Here is a 17,479-nt window from a genome sequence, read left to right as displayed (position 1 = left end):
GTGTCCACTAGAGAGCACTATAAACCCACCTCTGACGTCAAATTCCCCAAGGGAAACTTCCTCATCCTATCAACCCACTCACATGCTTTCATCTGGTTATTGCTTATACTAAGCACCTAAGAAGGGTTAGGTGATATGAATAAGGATGTAAGTAGCGCACCTATCTATCTATGCCCCTCGTCTCGCACCCTTGGCCCTAGGGCAGGATAACTCTCACAATGCAGGCATTCTTTCCCTCAAGATGTGTGCAACTGACAGCAGATGTATTATTAGTGACTTACTGATTTGACTTTGCTATATCCCTATCAGTACTTTAGGAAAAGTTGAAAGGTTGAGTCCCGTCTTGGGTCATCATCCAAACAAAGAATTTGTCAACCGTGGCAGTCCTATCTCAGGACCAGGCCAGATTCTATCTAGACTTAGTTCTGCTCATCACCAAGGTCCCTTTCTCCCTCCTACCCCACCCTTCACCCCAGGATCAGTTCTTATTGTTTTCTCTCACCAAGAAAATCACAACCATCCTCTCATTAGCCCACTCACAAAACCAGATGACTAATGCCTAATGCAATTGCTTTATCTTAGAAAAAGAAAAATGAGCAACTCTTTGTAATGAAAATGCTTCTGTGATTGTACCTTATGAACAAATACAATGTTGCTTCTTATTGCACATTTTAAAATAAAACCTGATATATCTAAATACAAACATTCAAGATGGTAGTTGTGAAAGAAGGGTGCATCTTTTTAAGGCAGAGTGTCTTGATGCAATTTTGGGTTTGCAAGTTACTGAACCTCTGGGCATCAGTTTCCTTAACTGCTAAAAGAGGAAAGTAAGAGTTCTACTCCAGAGAGTTGTCATGAAAAATTTTGTCATTGTTGCTGTCTAGTTGCTAAGTTGTGTCTGACTGTTTGTGACCCTATGGACTATAGCCCTCCAGGCTCTTCTGTCCATGGGATTTCCCAGGCAAGAGTAGTGGAGTGGGTTGCCATTTCCTTCTCCAGGCGATTTTCCTAGCCCAAGGATCGAACCTTGGTCTCCTGAATTGCAGACAGATACTTTACTGCTGAGCCACCAGGGAAGTCCTCATGGAGGATAGAAGAGTTAGTCTATTTATGTGGTGTTCTGCAAAATGTGGGTGGTCAGGTGACCCAGGCTTAGCCAATCAGAGTCGTTTCTTTGGGATTGATAGGTATTTGTCTCTTTTCCCCAGAAATAACTACACCTGCATGACATGAAGAGACTGGCTGAAACCTGGGACCTGGGGCCCTTTGCTGCAATGTTTACATCTGGACAAACATTCCTGGAGCAACAAAAATACAAAGAAACTATAACGCATGAGAAATAACCACGCACATGCAGTTTGGGCAAATTACGGACAAGACATAAAAAGGCCGGAAACCCAACTGCCACTTCTAAGAGCTGGGAACAAAAGCGGGGATCGGGAACAAAAGCGGGGGTCAGGAACAAAAGCAGGGTGTTCGGCATGCCGCCTGCACTCAACAGCCCCTAGGGGTGGGCAAGCCACGCAAGCCACCCCTCTGGCCCAAGCCCTGGACACAGCCCTGACTTCACCCATATATGGGACCCCGCCCAGAGAGCCAGCAAGGGAAATTTACTTGTTTTTGTTTTCCCTTGCTGCAGTAGAAACCCCAATAAAGTCCTTGCCTGAATTTCCTGTCTGGCCTCTTATTTTTTATTGAGTAAGGAAGACCAGTACTTTGGTCAACTGATGTGAAGGGGCGACTCGTTGGATAAGACCCTGATGAGGGCAGGAGAAGGGACACCGGAGGATGAGGTGGTTGGATGGCATCACCAACTCAATGGATGAGAGTTTAAGCAAACTGCAGGAGACAGTGAAGGATACAGAAGCCTGGCGTGCTGCAATCCGTGGGGTTGAAGAGTCGGACACGACTTAGGGACTGACCCACAAGGAAGGCCTGGTCCCTGGTCCGTAACTACAAGACAGGAGCGCTTTTGGCCATGCGGTTTCCTGAGATGGAAGAAGCCTGTGTGAAGTACACTGTAACGAGAAAGGAAGAGAACATTTGAGTCACTGAATTTAAAGCTGCCCTTGTTCTCTCCAGGCCTGAGTCAGAGAACAACACCTACTCTGTGCCAGGCCCAATTCTAAACACTTGACAAGAGTCAGCTCAGCAATCCCAGCACCGCAGAAGGGTGCCGCCTGGGTGCTCCACGTTAGACATAAGAAGACTCATCCAGAGTCACAGAGGGTAGGAGCTAGGATTTCAGCTTGGCAGTTGGGTTTCAGAGCAGGCCCCCTCACTTAGGTCCTTGTGGACTGTGAAGGAACATGCTGGCTCTACACGCTACGTGCTGATAGCACACCTTCCCTCAGATGTGGCGACCGAAGCTCTCTCCACACACAGCCAAATGTTCATGGAGGGGAGGGACTTACTGCTGTCTCTCGGCTGGCCAAGAACACATTTTGAATCGCTCTGAGTCACCCGATCCTGTGTTAGCCACACACTCAGAAGTCACCCAGCCTGTGTGTCAAGTACGAACAGTCCAACATCCCTCAAACCTGGGCCATCCACAACGCGTTGCCACCGAGACCCTGTGCTGTCTAAGGCCTCACATCACCTACAAGTCTGTGTCTGTGTCTCCAAAGACTTGCTGTCACCCACTGCCCCGTCACTGAGGTCTGTGCAGCCCATTTGCTAGTGGTGTCTGTGCCCCTCTGTCAACCCCCCAGGGCTTCAGGGAGTCAGGGCCTCAGAGCTCTTCACAAAGACAAGGCGCGGAATACACGTGGAGTCGGGGAGACCAAAACACAGAGGCCCCGCACAAGGCCAGGCAGGCAGAGGAGTCCCAGAAGCAGAGATTCACAGAGACAGGGACACAGAGAAGCCTGGCCCCACGGGGCCACAGCTGGTGAGGCTGCATGGGTCACTGGAGACCTATCAAAGCCCTCCCCCGCTCACCTCTGGATTAGACTTAGGGGTGGAGAGGCTCCAGTTCCGAGGGTAAGGAGCTTAGACCCAGCGTGACAGCTAATCGCCTGCACAAGGCTCTGTCCAGGTCACCGAGCCCTGAGCAGCCCCACCTCGCGCAGACACTCCTCTACTCCTCCCATCAGGTACTCAGTTGACAAGGTCCTATCCCTAATGCGTCTCAGCCCAGAAGTGCAGAGGCGAGGGGTCAGCCCAGCCCTGCCTCCCTTCCAGTTCTGCCACCTGAATGCCCTGAGGAGACGCTCACCAGCGTCCAGAGTGCTGGGGTGGTGCGGGCCTGGACAGAGAGCCTGGATTTCCTCCTGGACTGTGCTGGCGAGGACCTGGCTGAGACCGCAGAAACTTCCTGCCCTGAGCTGAGAGACACGGTGGGGAGCAGATGGTCCCTGCTGGTCTGGATCTCCCAGTCCTCAGGGCCCCCGGACATGACCACGATGAGAGGAGCAGGCCTATGTTCTGAAGCAATAAAAGACTTGAAAGCAGCCCCACCCCACTCCCATCCTGTCTGGCCTGGTTGCCATGGTGATGCCCCCCCCCCCCCAGTTGCTCCAGAGGCGGCTGCTGGTCCTTGAAGTGGGAGTGGTGGGGGCTGTGGATCCTGAGCTGAAGAGGGCTGGGGTAAGAGGTCAGCACTGTCTGGGAACATTCCTGGCTGTGGCCGGGGGCCGAGAGCCCAAGGCTCCTCTCCATGCCTGCTTCTCTCGGCTCACACTCCGTCTCTACCCACTCCCCTCACCCTCCAGCCCCCACTTCTGCTGCTGCTGCCTAAAAGGTGCCGTTGGAGTCTGAACCCACCCAGATCTCAACTCCAGGAGTGAGGTTCTGGTGCGATGGTGGGTCACAGGGCCCAGGCATACAGCATGCAGTGAGGAGCTCAAGCCTGTTGCCCCAGGTGAGGGCTCAGAGAGACCACTGGAGAGAATGTGGGGGTGAGGTGGGGGTGAAGGCTCGGCATAAAGCTTCTGGAAACAGTTCCGGCAAGACATCATCAGCAGGGCTCAGACATGCTCTCAGCATGGGGGGGTCTCACCGGCCAGGACCCAACATCCTCAGGGCTCGGGTGCGGATCTGTGCTTGTGTCTCCCTTCAGTGCTAATTTATTGCTAAGAACTGAACTGAACTGAATTGTCCAAGTACCAAAATTCAGCTGGGCAACGTTTTGAATGTGTGAATTAAAAGGGCTTTCAAGTCATTTCCATTCCTAGAGGCTTCTCCTAACCTTTCTGAGGTTGAGTTTGCTTCCCTATAAAATGAGAATCATAGTTTCTAGCCTGTAGAATCACTGTGAGGATTAAATGAGAAAATACATATAAACTTAACACAGTTCTTAATAAATAATCGCTTTTTTCAAAGGGTGTTTAGAAACAGGAGAGACGGGATGAGAAGGAGGGCCAGTAATTACATACAGCCCAGCCAGACATCTGGCCGATGTCACCGCTCCTGGAGGCAGGAGCTCCTGAGGGATCAGTTTTTCTTCTCGTGAAGGAAGACCAGGCCATACAGGGCGAAGGTGACAAGGTGAACATTCCACAAGGGAGAGAAAACGCCACCAGGCTCCCCGTGAAAATGAGGAAAACCTGTGACTTCTTTGCATTGTGATCGAAGCAGTAAAAGAAGCTTATTCTCTAATAGTACATTAATAATGACAAGAAAAAATGAAGTCTCCTTTTAAAAAATAATGAGATATAACTAACATATAACACTGTGTACATTTAAGGGGACCACATATTAATTTGATACATCTATATATTGCAATGTGATAGCCATTGTAGGATTAGCTAACGGCTCTATCGCTTTATGTAATCATTATTATTATAGGGACAAATAAGATCTAGTTTCCTAGCAAGTTTTTAAACACAGTTTTGTCCTTTTTTAAGTAAAACTCTAATTCAGTGGTTCTCAAGCTTTTTCATCTTAGGAACCTTTAAGTAATGGAGGACCTTCCTGTATCGCACCTCAAAGGTGTGTGGCTCAGATGGTAAAGAGTCTGCCTGCAATGGAAGAAACCCTGGTTCAGTCCCTGGGTCTGGAAGATCCCCTGGAGGAGGGCATGGCATCCCGCTTCAGTATTCTTGCCTAGAGAATCTCGTGGACAGAGAAGCCTGGAAGGCTACAGTCCACTGGGTCGCAGAGTCAGACGTGACTAAGTGATTAACACTTTTTTCACTGTATAGCACAGGGAAATCTGCTTAATGTTATGTGGCAGCCTGGATGGGAGGGGAGTTTGGGGGAGAACGGATACATGTGTATCTATGGCTGAGTCCCTTTGCTGTCCACCTAAATCTATCACAACATTGTTATTGGTCATTCTTAAATATAAAATAGAAAGTTGTTTTTTTTTAATTGAGGACACAAACGTTTTTGTTTGAGTTTTATCTGTTGATATTCATATTGACTCATACTGATTCTCATACCTACTTTTCTATTCAATCTGTTGCAGTACATGGTTTTGGTTGCAAGATGTGAAGGAAACTCAGCCTCACAATATATGTAGTTGGGAAAGAGAGAAGTTAACATCCTTTTCGGGCCTCCCAGGTGGCTCAGCAGTAAAGAATCCACCTGCCAATGCAGAAGACACTGGTTGGATCCCTGGGTTGGGAAGATCCCCTGGACAAGGAAATGACAACCCACTTCCGTATTCTTGCCTGGAGAATCCCATGGACAGAGGCGCTTAGAGGGCTACAGTCTAAAAATGTTCACAAAAGAGTGGAACACGCCTGAGCCACTAAACGACAACTATAGTCTTTTTGTTTGCTGTGGCTATTCCTCTTTGGTACTACACCAAAACTCAACAGATGTCATTTCGTAAACATCAGTGACACTGTGGAATCGGAAGCTATATCAATGAACCCATTATACTCTATTAAAATCCATTGGTCTGTCTTGATTTTTGCATAATGTTTCTGTCTACAGGGCTTCCTTTGTGGATCCATGATGTATCCCCAAAGCAGAACTTAGTGTATTTGTTGAAGAACTTTAAACACACATGCATGCGTGCACACACACACACAGCCTGCTCCTTAGAGCAGCGGTCCCCAGCCTTTTTGGTACCAGGGATCAGTTTTATAGAAGACAGTTTTTCTGTGGATGGAGGGGTGGATGGTTCCGGGATGATTCAAGCGCACTACATTTATTGTGCACTTTCTTTCTATTATTCTTATATCAGCTCCACTTGAGATCATCAGGCATTAAATCCCAGAGGGTGGGGACCCTGGCTCTAAGGGGCTCCCAGGAGTGCTTTCTCTTGGTCCGAACAAGGTAACTCTCACTGGTGGCGAGAGCTGCAAGGGAGGGTGGGGGCAAATGCCCCAGAGATTCCGGCTCTCCCCCTGCCTCAGCGGTCAGTTCCCTGTTTCCTCTTGGTGATCCTTCCCCAATCGTGAGAGAAGTTTAAAAACATATATATCTGACTAGAGCGGGCAATGCAGTTCTACTGGCACAAATGACATTTGGTCGCAGTACAGTTACATGCGTCAAACACACGTTCAGACGTCTGATAGTAATGGCTGACAGAGGTTTAACATTTACTTTGTGCTCTTTCTATTTTAATTAATCTGAAAAACAGCTCACTGGGGCTTCCCTGGTGGCTCAGGGGTAAAGAATCTGCTTGCCAATGCAGGAGACACAGGTTCGGTCTCTGGCCTGGGAAGATCCCGCATGAGGAGGAGCAACTAAACCCAGGCACCACAACTATTGCGCCTGGGCTCTAGAACCCGGGAACTGCAACTACTGCAGCCCACACGCCCCAGGCACTTATGGAGCCTGTGCTCCGAAAGAGAAGCCACTGCAGTGAAAAGCCTAAGCACTGCAACTAAAGTGTAGCCCCTGCTTGTTGCAACTAAAGGAAAGCCTGCACAGCAATGAAGACCCAGCACAGCCAAAATAAAAATAAATGATAAAATACAAAACAGCACATTGATGTGGTTGTTACCATAAGCCCCATTTTACAGATGAGGAAATAGGCCGTAGAGATAAGTAACATGTCCCAATCTACCCAGCCACTCAGTGGGGCAGCTGGAAATGATGCTCTCCAGGCACAGCCATGAGACCTCCTAGAGCAGCCCGTCTGGTCTCCCAGGCTTCCAGGTTCTTGACTAGCCCCAAATAAGGCATAGAATGCCTCCTCCTCACCAGCTTCTCAGGAGACCTAGCATGTTGCTAGACTCTTTGACAGAGAGGAATTAATGCCTGTCCTTGAGGAGCAATGTCCTAGAGGCTTAGAGAGTTAAAGATACTTGAGAGCTGGACTCAGCCAACTGGCAGTTTACTCACCTGGCAGAATCTGGTCTATGGGAAAAAGGAGAGAGCCACAATTAGCGAATAAAAACCACCTTTCCTTTTCCTGAAAGTTATATTGGAGAAGGATTCTACTTTTAGAAGATGTAAAATCTAGAATCAAAAGGACCTCTAGAAGCAAAGAATGGATCGATTCTAGTTACTTTGTATTTAAGTGAGTTCTGGAGTGTCCTTGTTTTAAAATGTTATATACATTTTGAAGTTTTATAATAACCAAAGGTGGCTGGTTTTCAGGTCTTAAATGTCTCCAAAAGGAAAAGGCTTGCCTTGAGAGCCTTTCTAGCTTAAAACAATGCTTCAGCAAGCCCTTACTTAGGAATCATGAGCCACCTTGCTCTTTCTCAAATGGTTCCACTCAGAGGTCATTGCTATTTACTCCCTGCCAAATGGCCAGGCTACTCTCAACCCTGCTGCCTCCCAGAATTCATCTCTAGGCAAATTTGCCTTGTGGCCTCTCCCAGTTGATCTGCTTTGTGCTCTTGAGCCCGGGGACAGATCCAGAGGCAGTAACAAACTTAGGCAGTATTTTCCCTTTGGACTGCCAGCCTGACTCAGACCCAGGTGGATGGTGATTCAAGTTGAAACAAACATGGGTTCGTTCCAAGCCTTTGGTTTTGATCTGCAGGGAGACTTTGTAATGTGTGCCAGGGAAAAGCAATTTGAAAAATAATAATAATGTGCAGGGAATTGTTACATAAGACCTAAGACTGCTTTAGGGTCCCTTGGCTGGGCTGTTTGAAATGCTGTATTGTGAGAAGAAAAATGTAAAGCGGAAGAATATTACCACTAAGTTTTGGTATAAAAGCATAGCCTTTTAAATGAGGTTGGAGTTGAAGTGCTCTTTTTAAATGACTTTGAGGCCATCATCTGTCGGCTTCTCAATAAGTCAGCCCAATGGCTGATGTTGGTTTCTCCCAGATGGTGAGCATGCTGGAGGGTGATGAATTACAAAGCCAAGAAGAATCTTCTCATTCTTGTTCTCATCCTCTGGTGAGAAACTATTGCAAGCAGACTCTTTACCAACTGAGTCATCAGGGAAACCCATATGACTGTATAATATAATATAATAATATAAATGATATCCTTTAAAAGACATTGGGTATAAAAGGAGATGTCTTGAGCTCCAAGTTTATTTATGTGCTGTGCTTACTCTCTCAGTCATGACCGACTGTTTGCGATCCCATGGACTGTAGCCCACCAGACTCCTCTATCCATGGGGATTCTCCAGGTGAGAATGCTGGAGTGGGTTGCCATGCCCTCCCCTAGGAGATAGTGCCAATTCAAGGACTGAACCCAGGTCTCCCACATTGCAAGAGGATTCTTTACTGTCTGAGCCACCAGGAAATCCCAAATTGATTTATAGTTTAGGTAAATTTTTGCTTAAGACAACATAGACCCAAATCGACATCAAGGTCATTTATTTCTCCTTTCCCATCATTCAACCAATTTTAATCTATAGAATGAGGTGGATCATTGTAAAAAATTATCCAATCTCATTAAAATTTTATAAAACATGAACTCTTAAAATGATTGCTTCAGTTTTCCATTTATTAACGTAATGCTGATGTATCATTTATAGAAAAGTTACTTATACTCCAGTTTTTCTCTGGTTAAATATTTTTATGATTAACATAAAGCATATTTAATGCTCATAAGTCTAAGAATATGTATAATAACAATCTGCTTAAAATAAACTATCTTTTTCTGCATCCCCGAATTAAAATTTGTCATTAATAAGCAAAATCAATACTTTAGGTATTGAATCTAGGTGGAAGGTGTATGGATATTTCCTGTAAAATTCTTTCAACTTTCCTACATATATGAATTTAAGTAATAAAAAGTTGTCAAAAAAAACTAGACTTACCTGATGTAACCTCTCTAACTTTTTCATTAAAATACCTGAGAAGATACACAAAAGGCCAACAACTGGAAACAGTGCTGGAAACTCAGGGGGAGAGAGAATGCTGTTTGCAGCACTGAAAGACAAGCGCACTATTGTGTCCCTGGGGGAGGGCTGAGGGACACACTCTGGGGCTCTGTGTGCTGCGAATTCTAAACTAAAGCAGCAGGGCTAACAGCAGCGAAGCAAGAGGCATCGATTCACCTCCGCTGCCTGCCCAGAACAAGGAGCTCTCTTGGACTAAAACACCAAAGAAGCATTCAACCACTGACTTGTGCATATGAGTTCTTTTGTGAGCTGGACAGAGCTTTTCCACTGACCCACTCCCAGCCCCACCAGCCGCTCCTTTCTTTCCATATCTACCCAGAAGGTAAAACTTCTGCCAGAGCGCAGGCAGGTAGTAATCTGCTTCAAAATAGCATGAGTTTTTAGAGAATATGGTCAAGAAGAAAGAAAGAGTGAGCCTCAAGGATAACATCTGTGGGGGCTGTGCTCAGCCGACACAGCCCTGACTCTTTGTGACCCCTGGAATGGAACCAGCCAGGCTCCTGTCCATGGAATGTTCCAGGCAAGGATGCTGGAGTAGGCTGCCATTTTCGATTCCAGAGGATCTTCCTAATCCACGAATTTAACCAGCGTTTTCTGCTTCTGGCAGATTCTTTACCACTGTGCCACCTTCCCAAGGTCACCAGAGAGCTGGAGACAAGGGCCAACTCTTTGTTGCAGCTGGAGAACCTGCACTCTGAGAAGAAAAGGCTCTGGTTACCTTAGGGCAAAGGATTGGTGACCATGACTTGGGTTTTAAATTCAAGCTTTTATGCCAAGCAAGTCTAAAGCTACATATTTATTATACTTTTGATCCCTTCATTTTTTTTAATTGCAAATAATTTTTGACCTACATTCATTCCGGCTATCTGAAGCATGTGAAAATTTTTTTTTCATTTATTTTTATTAGTTGGAGGCTAATTACTTTACCATATTGTAGTGGTTTTTGCCATACATTGACATGAATCAGCCATGCATTTACATGTGTTCCCCATCCTGATCCCTTCCCCCCCCCCCCCCCACACACACACACTCCAGTCCCCATCCAATCCCTCTGGGTCTTCCCAGTGCACCAGCCCTGAGCACTTGTCCCATGCATCCAACCTGGGCTGGTGATCTGTTTCAGCCTCGGTAGTATACTTGTTTCAATGCTATTCTCTCAGAATATCCCCCCTCCCATTTTGTTTTAAAAGTCTTTCTTCTGCTTGGTATCATTTCCCTACAACCTAAAACCTGTTACTTTTTTTTTTTCTTTGGCAGTGACTGTCTATTGGGAAAGAGTTCTTCAATTGGTACTCTGTAATGTCTTTACCTTCATTTTTAAAGGAGGTTTTCAATGGATATAATAGTTTAGCTTGACAACTTTTTACCCCCCTAATTGCCCTTTCAGGACTAAAGATATGATTCTGGTGTTTTCTGGTCTTCATGATTTCTGAGAGAATTTAGCCTTCGTTCTTACCGTTGTTTCCCTGAAAGTAACAATTTTTCACTATCTGGGTGCTCTTAAGATCTGTTCTTGGTCTTTGCTTTTTAGCAGTTTGATTCTCATATGTCAGGGTTTCCCAGGTGGCATCAGCAGTAAAGAATCTGCCTGCAGGAGACGCAAGGGATTCAGGTTCAATCCCTGGGTCAGGAAGATCCACTGGAGTAGGAAATGGCAACCTGCTCCAGTATTCTTGCCTGGAAAACTCCATGGACAGAGGAGCCTGGTGGGCTACAGTCCAGGAGGCCACAGAGAGTTGGACATGACTGTTCAACAGTCCCACCCCAGCTGTTTTGTATTTATCCTGCTTGGAGTCCACTGAGATTCTTGACTCTGTGTGTTGGTATCACTAATCAACTGAAGAAATTTCTCAACCATTATTTCTTCAGATTTTTCCTGTGCTCCACTGTCGTCTCCTTGGATTTTAATTACAAGTACCGTGTTCAACTACTGCTGCTATTGTCTTGCAGAACTCAGATTCCATGGCTTTTAAACCTCCTTCCCTCCCTTTATTTAATTTTGAATCATTTCAATTGACTTGTCTACAGGCTTCACTAACATTTTTTTTTCCGCTGCTGTGTCCAGTCAGCTAAGTTCACTGAATGATTCTCATATCTGTTATTTTTGTTAACATTTTTAAAACCTCCAGTTCTCTGTGGATTTTGCCCATCTACTTGTGCAATGTCCATTTTCTACCCACTAGAGCCCTTAGCATTTATCATTTATTAGAGTTATGTAATGAACTTCCCTGGTGGCTCAGATGGTAAAGCGTCTGTCTACAATGTGGGAGACCTGGGTTTGACCCCTGGGTCGGGAAGATCCCCAGGAGAAGGAAATGGCAACCCACTCCAGTACTCTTGCCTGGAAATTCTCATGGATGGAGGAGCCTGGTAGGCTGCAGTCCAAGGGGTCGCTAAGAGTTGGACACGACTGAGCGACTTCGCTCGCTAGAGTTATGTAAAGTCCCTGTCTGATAAGCCCAACATCTAGGCCATCTCTGGATTTGCTTTTATTGACTGTTTCTTTTTTCAACCCTAGCTCATATTTTCTTACTTCTTTGAATGTGTCTTAACTTTGGATATTAGACAAGACATTGCACATAAAAGATAAATGCAAAGTTAATAATATTTGTTTCCAGAAGAGTGTGTTTCATCTATTCAACATGGCCCTAAGGTTAGGGGCCTGAATTCCTCTAGCCCGTGTGTGAGTCGCTCACACACTGTGTGAGCATCTTGCATTGCAGGCAGATTCTTTACCCTATGTGCTACTGTCTAACCTGTAGTTGAGCTGAGTATGGACTTTGCTTCAGGTTTGCTACATTCAGGTTACTAGCTTCAAATGTTTAGAGAGAAGAGCTAGCACTTTCCCTTCAGCAGGGCATGGGACCTTGCAGTTCTCTTGTTCTGTAGCCAAGTTACCCAGCTTGTTAAATCATGGGAGATCTCTCTCTGCTCTATAGGCTAGCTGCTAGCTTTTGGGGTCCATGGGAAGTTCTCTTTGTTTTTCATCTATGATTCCCAATCAGGGCTTCAGGAGGTCTCTCTGCAGCCTACCCTCAGGCTTTGGAAGCCTATGCAGTGCTCTCAGTGAGAGACTGGTGTCAGCACTCTGACATCCCTTAGCCATAGGAAGCTGCCAGCCAATGCCTTGCACTGAATGAAACCTTTAGAAGTTTCTCTCAGCTCTTTGCCTGCTCCCAGGCTTTGGCTCAGCACCAGTGTGTATTCAGTGAAAGCCCATGGGATAGAGTTGACAGGACTATGAAGACTTGATCTGTGGATAAGGTTCCTTGGGATTCTAAGCTGTCATGACAACCCATGTGATGCATTAATATAATGGGATACAACTAAAGTCGCCTTCAAGGAAATACTGCACAGACTCTTCCAGATAATTGGAGATAATAGGAGTAAGAATAGGAAAGACTTACTTTGTGAGAGTAGCTTAACTTTGATACTGAAGTCTGACACGGGCAACAGAGTAAAGGACACTCGCATGCAAATCAAAGTGAGTAACATGTAAAAAGGATCATCCATCATCATCAAGAAGGGTTTATATAAAAGATGAAGATATTTTTTTAGAATTATTTATGTTTTCATTTCTGGCTTTCCTGGGTCTTCATTGCTGTATGCAGGTTTTCTCTAGTTGCGGCAAGCAGGGGCTACTCTTCTTGCAGTGCATGGGCTTCCCATTGCTGTGGCGTCTCTTGTTGCAGAGCAGGGACTCCGGGAGGCATGGGTTTCAGTAGCTGTGGCTCGTGGGCTTACTTGCTCCACAGTATGTGGAATCTTCCCAGACTAGGTCTCAAACTGATGCCTTCTGCATTGGCAAGCGGATTCTTTCCCACTGAGCCCACCAGGGAAGCCCGAAGATGCAGATTTAACTTTAGAAAACCAATAAATGGAATTAATTAACAAATGAAATAAATCCTATAATCACCTCAACATATCCAGAAAAATGTATCTGATAAAATTCATTTCCATTTACGATGAAAAATTCCCAGCAATTGTGAGTAGAAGGAAAATTATTTGTAGACAACCCAAAATCCTTCCATAAACCTCAGATGTGATGATGAGTCATTGGAAGTTGCCCTTTGAGTTCAAGAAAAGACAAAAATGTTCATTACTATTATTTTCAATTCAGCATTTTAGAAGTGTTCCTAGGCAGAGCATTAAAGCAAGAGAAAGACACAAAAGTTTGATGACTGGAAAGGAAGAAACAAAACTGGCATACTTCACACATGATGGTTGTGTTTATACATGAAAGAATGTAATTCAGAAATACAATATTAGAGTCAGTAAGAAAGTTTAGCAAGGTAGCTCTACATAAAATCAGGACACAAACTCCAATTGTATTCCTGTAAAGTAGCAAATTCTTAAACTTATGATTTACGATAGCATCAAACAAAAGTCAATTATCCATGAATAAATCAGACTAGGGATATACAAAACCTTTAGAGGAAAAGAAAAAAAAAAATTCAGAGACATTTATCGATTTAAATGGGCTTCCTAGGTGGCACAGTGGTAAAGAATCTGCCTGCCAATACAGGGAATGCAGGAGACAATTGGGTTCAACCTCTTGGTTGGGAAGATCCCCTGGAGTAGGAAATGGCAACCCACTTCAGTATTCTTGCCTGAGGAATTCCATGGACAGAGGAGCCTGGTGGGCTACAGCCCATAGGGTTGCAAAAGAGTTGGATATGACTGAAGCGATTTAGCATGTAGCATGCTTTTTAAGGTGAGTTAGTACAAAAACATTTGACATGGATCTAATCTTACAGGATTGTTCTAACCAATAGTTTCTATTTCTCTGTAAATCTAGAGTTAATGAAAGTGAGGTATAACATGTGTTGTTGAGAAATCATTGCACAACAAAGGAGATCTTAACTCACCCAAACTAGTGGGTTATTTCTCCAGTTTATTTTATACGTGGAATTAACAGTTAACTCTGAGGATAAAATCCAACCACAGGGAAATAAAAGCCTGTCCATCCAGAAGCGTGTAAGTCAGTGCTCACAGCAGCATTTTTCATAGCCGCAAAGTGGAAACAACCCAAATCTCCATCAACGTATGAATGGATAAATGGCTTAGCCACGTACTGTTTCTAGTTTGATCATCAACAGAAACGGAAGAACTGACACGTGCTATAACATGGATGAACCGCGAAAACATGACATCACATGAGAAAAGCTAACCACAAAGGAGCACACACCGTGTGACTCCACTTACGTGAAATACCCAGAACAGGCACGTCCACACAGACGGATATTATACTGGGGGCTGCCTGGGGCTGAGGGAGAGGAGGGGGCCATAGGTGGTGACTAAGGGATGCAGGGTTTCTTTTGAGGGGTGGTGGAAATGCTCTAAAATTGACTGTGGTCACAGGTGACACCTCTCTAGACTAAGAGATACTGAACTACACACTTGGAATGGGTGAATTATATGATATGTCAATTATATCTCAATAGCTTTTTAAAAAATCCAAAGGCACGATCTAGATGATGCTCTTAATTCTTTATTTTGGATGTACATATGCGGGGAGCGGCTTGAAAGAGCTGACTCTGGGAGCTGCCTTGATTGATTATCAAGGGTCTGTTCAAGGACATAGCTCTCTGTCCCGCCACCCCTCTCCTGGAACCCAAAGTTAATCAGAACACTAGTAAGCCTTGAATGCACACATGATGCAGATACATAAGCCTTTCACGACCACCCTTAAGATAAATGGGATGCCCTTCTTAACCCTTGACGTTATCAGAGAGTTCTGGTGATTGTTATCTCAAAGTGATGTTTATGGAAAAATATTTTCTCTTCTTAAGATTCTCTTCTTGGTTTAGTATAAATGTAACCCTGAGAAATAAAGAATCATCGCTGACTGCAGCGATCCTCTCGACCCCATCTGTTCTGTGTCTTTATTTCTTAGCCTAAAGGAACGCGCCGTGTTGCTCGCTGAAATCTCCCGGCTGGTCCGGCATACATACTATACTCCATCTGAGGATCTCCTTGCTTTTACAATATATCTCAAATGAAGAAAAGAAAGCAATGCCTAAATTCAACGGGTTTGTATAATACCATTTCCGCAACAAGTTATTCTGAAATTCACAAAATAAATATACACAGAACTCTACAGCCGGTCACCAAAGGGAAGATGAGAAATGATAATTTTCTGGAACCTTCCATTAAACATTATCCTCTGATTTTATCTGGCTTACCTCATCATGGTAATACAGCTATCACTAATATATATATATGTGTGTGTGTGTGTGTGTGTGTGTGTCTATATATATATATATATGTATATATATATATAGTTCAATACAAAAAAAAAGTCTCTCAACTTGTGTGAATAAGGATGCACATTTCTCCACTTTCCTAAGGATAAATAACATAAGTAAAAATATATAATGCAAATCACAGAATGACAGAGTTTAAGAAACGAGTGCATTATAAAGATAATAAAACTGGAGTAAATGACTTGTAATGAAAATACAAAAGAAAACTATGAAAATGAGTGTCCTCAAACGCTTTAACCTACATATTAACTGTCCACACATTCAATTTCATATGTACCTGACTTGGGAGTTGACGTACCTTGCTCTTTATTTATTTATTTTTTTGTAATAAAGTTTTATTAAAGTATAAAGGAGATAGAGAGAGCTTCTGACATATGAGAAGGTGGTCAAAAGAGTACCCCCTTGCTAGTGTTAGCAGTGGAGTTATATACTCTCCAAAGAATCCAAGGAATGTCTGGAGGTTGTAAAGACCTCACCAGACCTACTCCCATAATTTACATTTTAAGATAACAGAATTGGCCAGAAGGTTTAATCCAAAAACTGTCCTCAGGCAGGATACATCCTTGTAAAGACCAGACCTACTCCCATAATTTATGTTTTAGAAAGTGAAAGTGAAGTCGCTCAGTCGTGTCCAACTCTTTGCGACCCCATGGATTGTAGCCCACCAGGCTCCTCCATCCATGGGATTTTCCAGGCGATAGTACTGGACTGGGTTGCCATTTCCTTCTCCAGGGGATCTTCTTGACCCAGGGATTAAACCTGGGTCTCCCGAGTTGTAGACCTAATTTATGTTTATGTCTAATTTATGTTTTAAGATAACAGAATTAGCCAGAAGGTTTAATCAAAGGCTGTCCTCAGGCAAGATACATTATTGTTAAATAATCCTAAAGAATGTAGAGGAAGCCCGGGCCGGGCCGCTGGAGCATGAGGGACCACTCGAATTCCGTTTGGAGTCTTCTTTGAGCTCGTAGAGTAGACATCATGAGCAAAGCACACCCTCCTTGTCCTGAAGGATCCCGGACAAGGCCCCAAGATGAAAGGTTGTTGCTGAATCCCAAAGACGTCCGGGTTCTTGGTCTCCGGAGGAGAAGAATTCAATCCGGGGCCAGAGACGAGGCTGGATCGCTCAGAACGTTTGTGTAATAAAGTTTTATTAAAGTATAAAGGAGATAGAGAAAGCTTCTGACATAGACATCAGAAGGGGGCAGAAAGAGTACCCCATACCTTGCTCTTTAAATCCTGTATCTCATCTTCTAAATTGGCATGGTTGCGTGCCATGACTTCCAGCGCAGCGTCCAACATAGACTGCTTTTTGAGGGTATCAGCCACTTCTTGCCGAAGTGGCAGTCTCACAATTGCCTAATAAGATGCTGTGTCACTGAGTTTATCAAATCACTTTACAATGACGTTGTGTTAATAAGAGATAACTCCCACATATGGACTTTGAAAACTATCACCACACACAGCAACTCACCTCCTTTTCCCTCCTCACTGAATCTGGTTACAGACACAGAAGGGGCCACCCTCCGGCCTTTCTGATATTAAGTCACTCAGACAAAAGATGCAGACCCGCTGTCCACGCCGTGCCCCTCCCAATAAATCTGCAGAGCTTCACCACCCCACAACCAGAAAGAAATGGGTGTGAATGTGCAACAAGTGGTGGAATACGCCACCCTGTAGAACATATTCCCTCTTTCTTTATTAGAGGCTTTGATTAACTTCAGATATCTTCACATATCCCAACCAGTGCTCAGATCTTTCCAACAGACTCCTATCCCAGCAAAAAAAATTAGGCCATTCCCTTGTGGCTTATCTATTTTATGTCTAGTAGTGTGTCTATGTTAACCCCAAACTCCTAATTTATCCCTCCTCCCCACTTCTGCTCTTGGCTGACCACAAGGGCCTCCTGGGGAGCACAGGGAGCTCTACTCAACATTCTGCAGTCACCCACCTGCGAAAAGGAACTGGAAAAGGATGCATGTGTGTGTAAACTGAATCA

At 44.5% G+C, this 17,479-nt stretch overlaps 1 protein-coding gene across 1 annotated transcript in view; it reads right to left on the bottom strand.

Moving 5' to 3' along the window:
• The window catches only part of LOC136157105 (ankyrin repeat domain-containing protein 26-like), a 209,646-nt gene that overhangs the window by 132,983 nt on the left and 59,184 nt on the right, over positions 1-17,479 (bottom strand). The gene's annotated exons all lie outside the window — the stretch shown is intronic.

Source organism: Muntiacus reevesi, chromosome 2 (assembly GCF_963930625.1).
Source record: "Muntiacus reevesi chromosome 2, mMunRee1.1, whole genome shotgun sequence".
Taxonomy (NCBI): domain Eukaryota; kingdom Metazoa; phylum Chordata; class Mammalia; order Artiodactyla; family Cervidae; genus Muntiacus; species Muntiacus reevesi.
The sequence above is the reverse complement of the archived record's forward strand: the minus strand, read 5'-3'. Positions and strand labels throughout refer to the sequence as shown.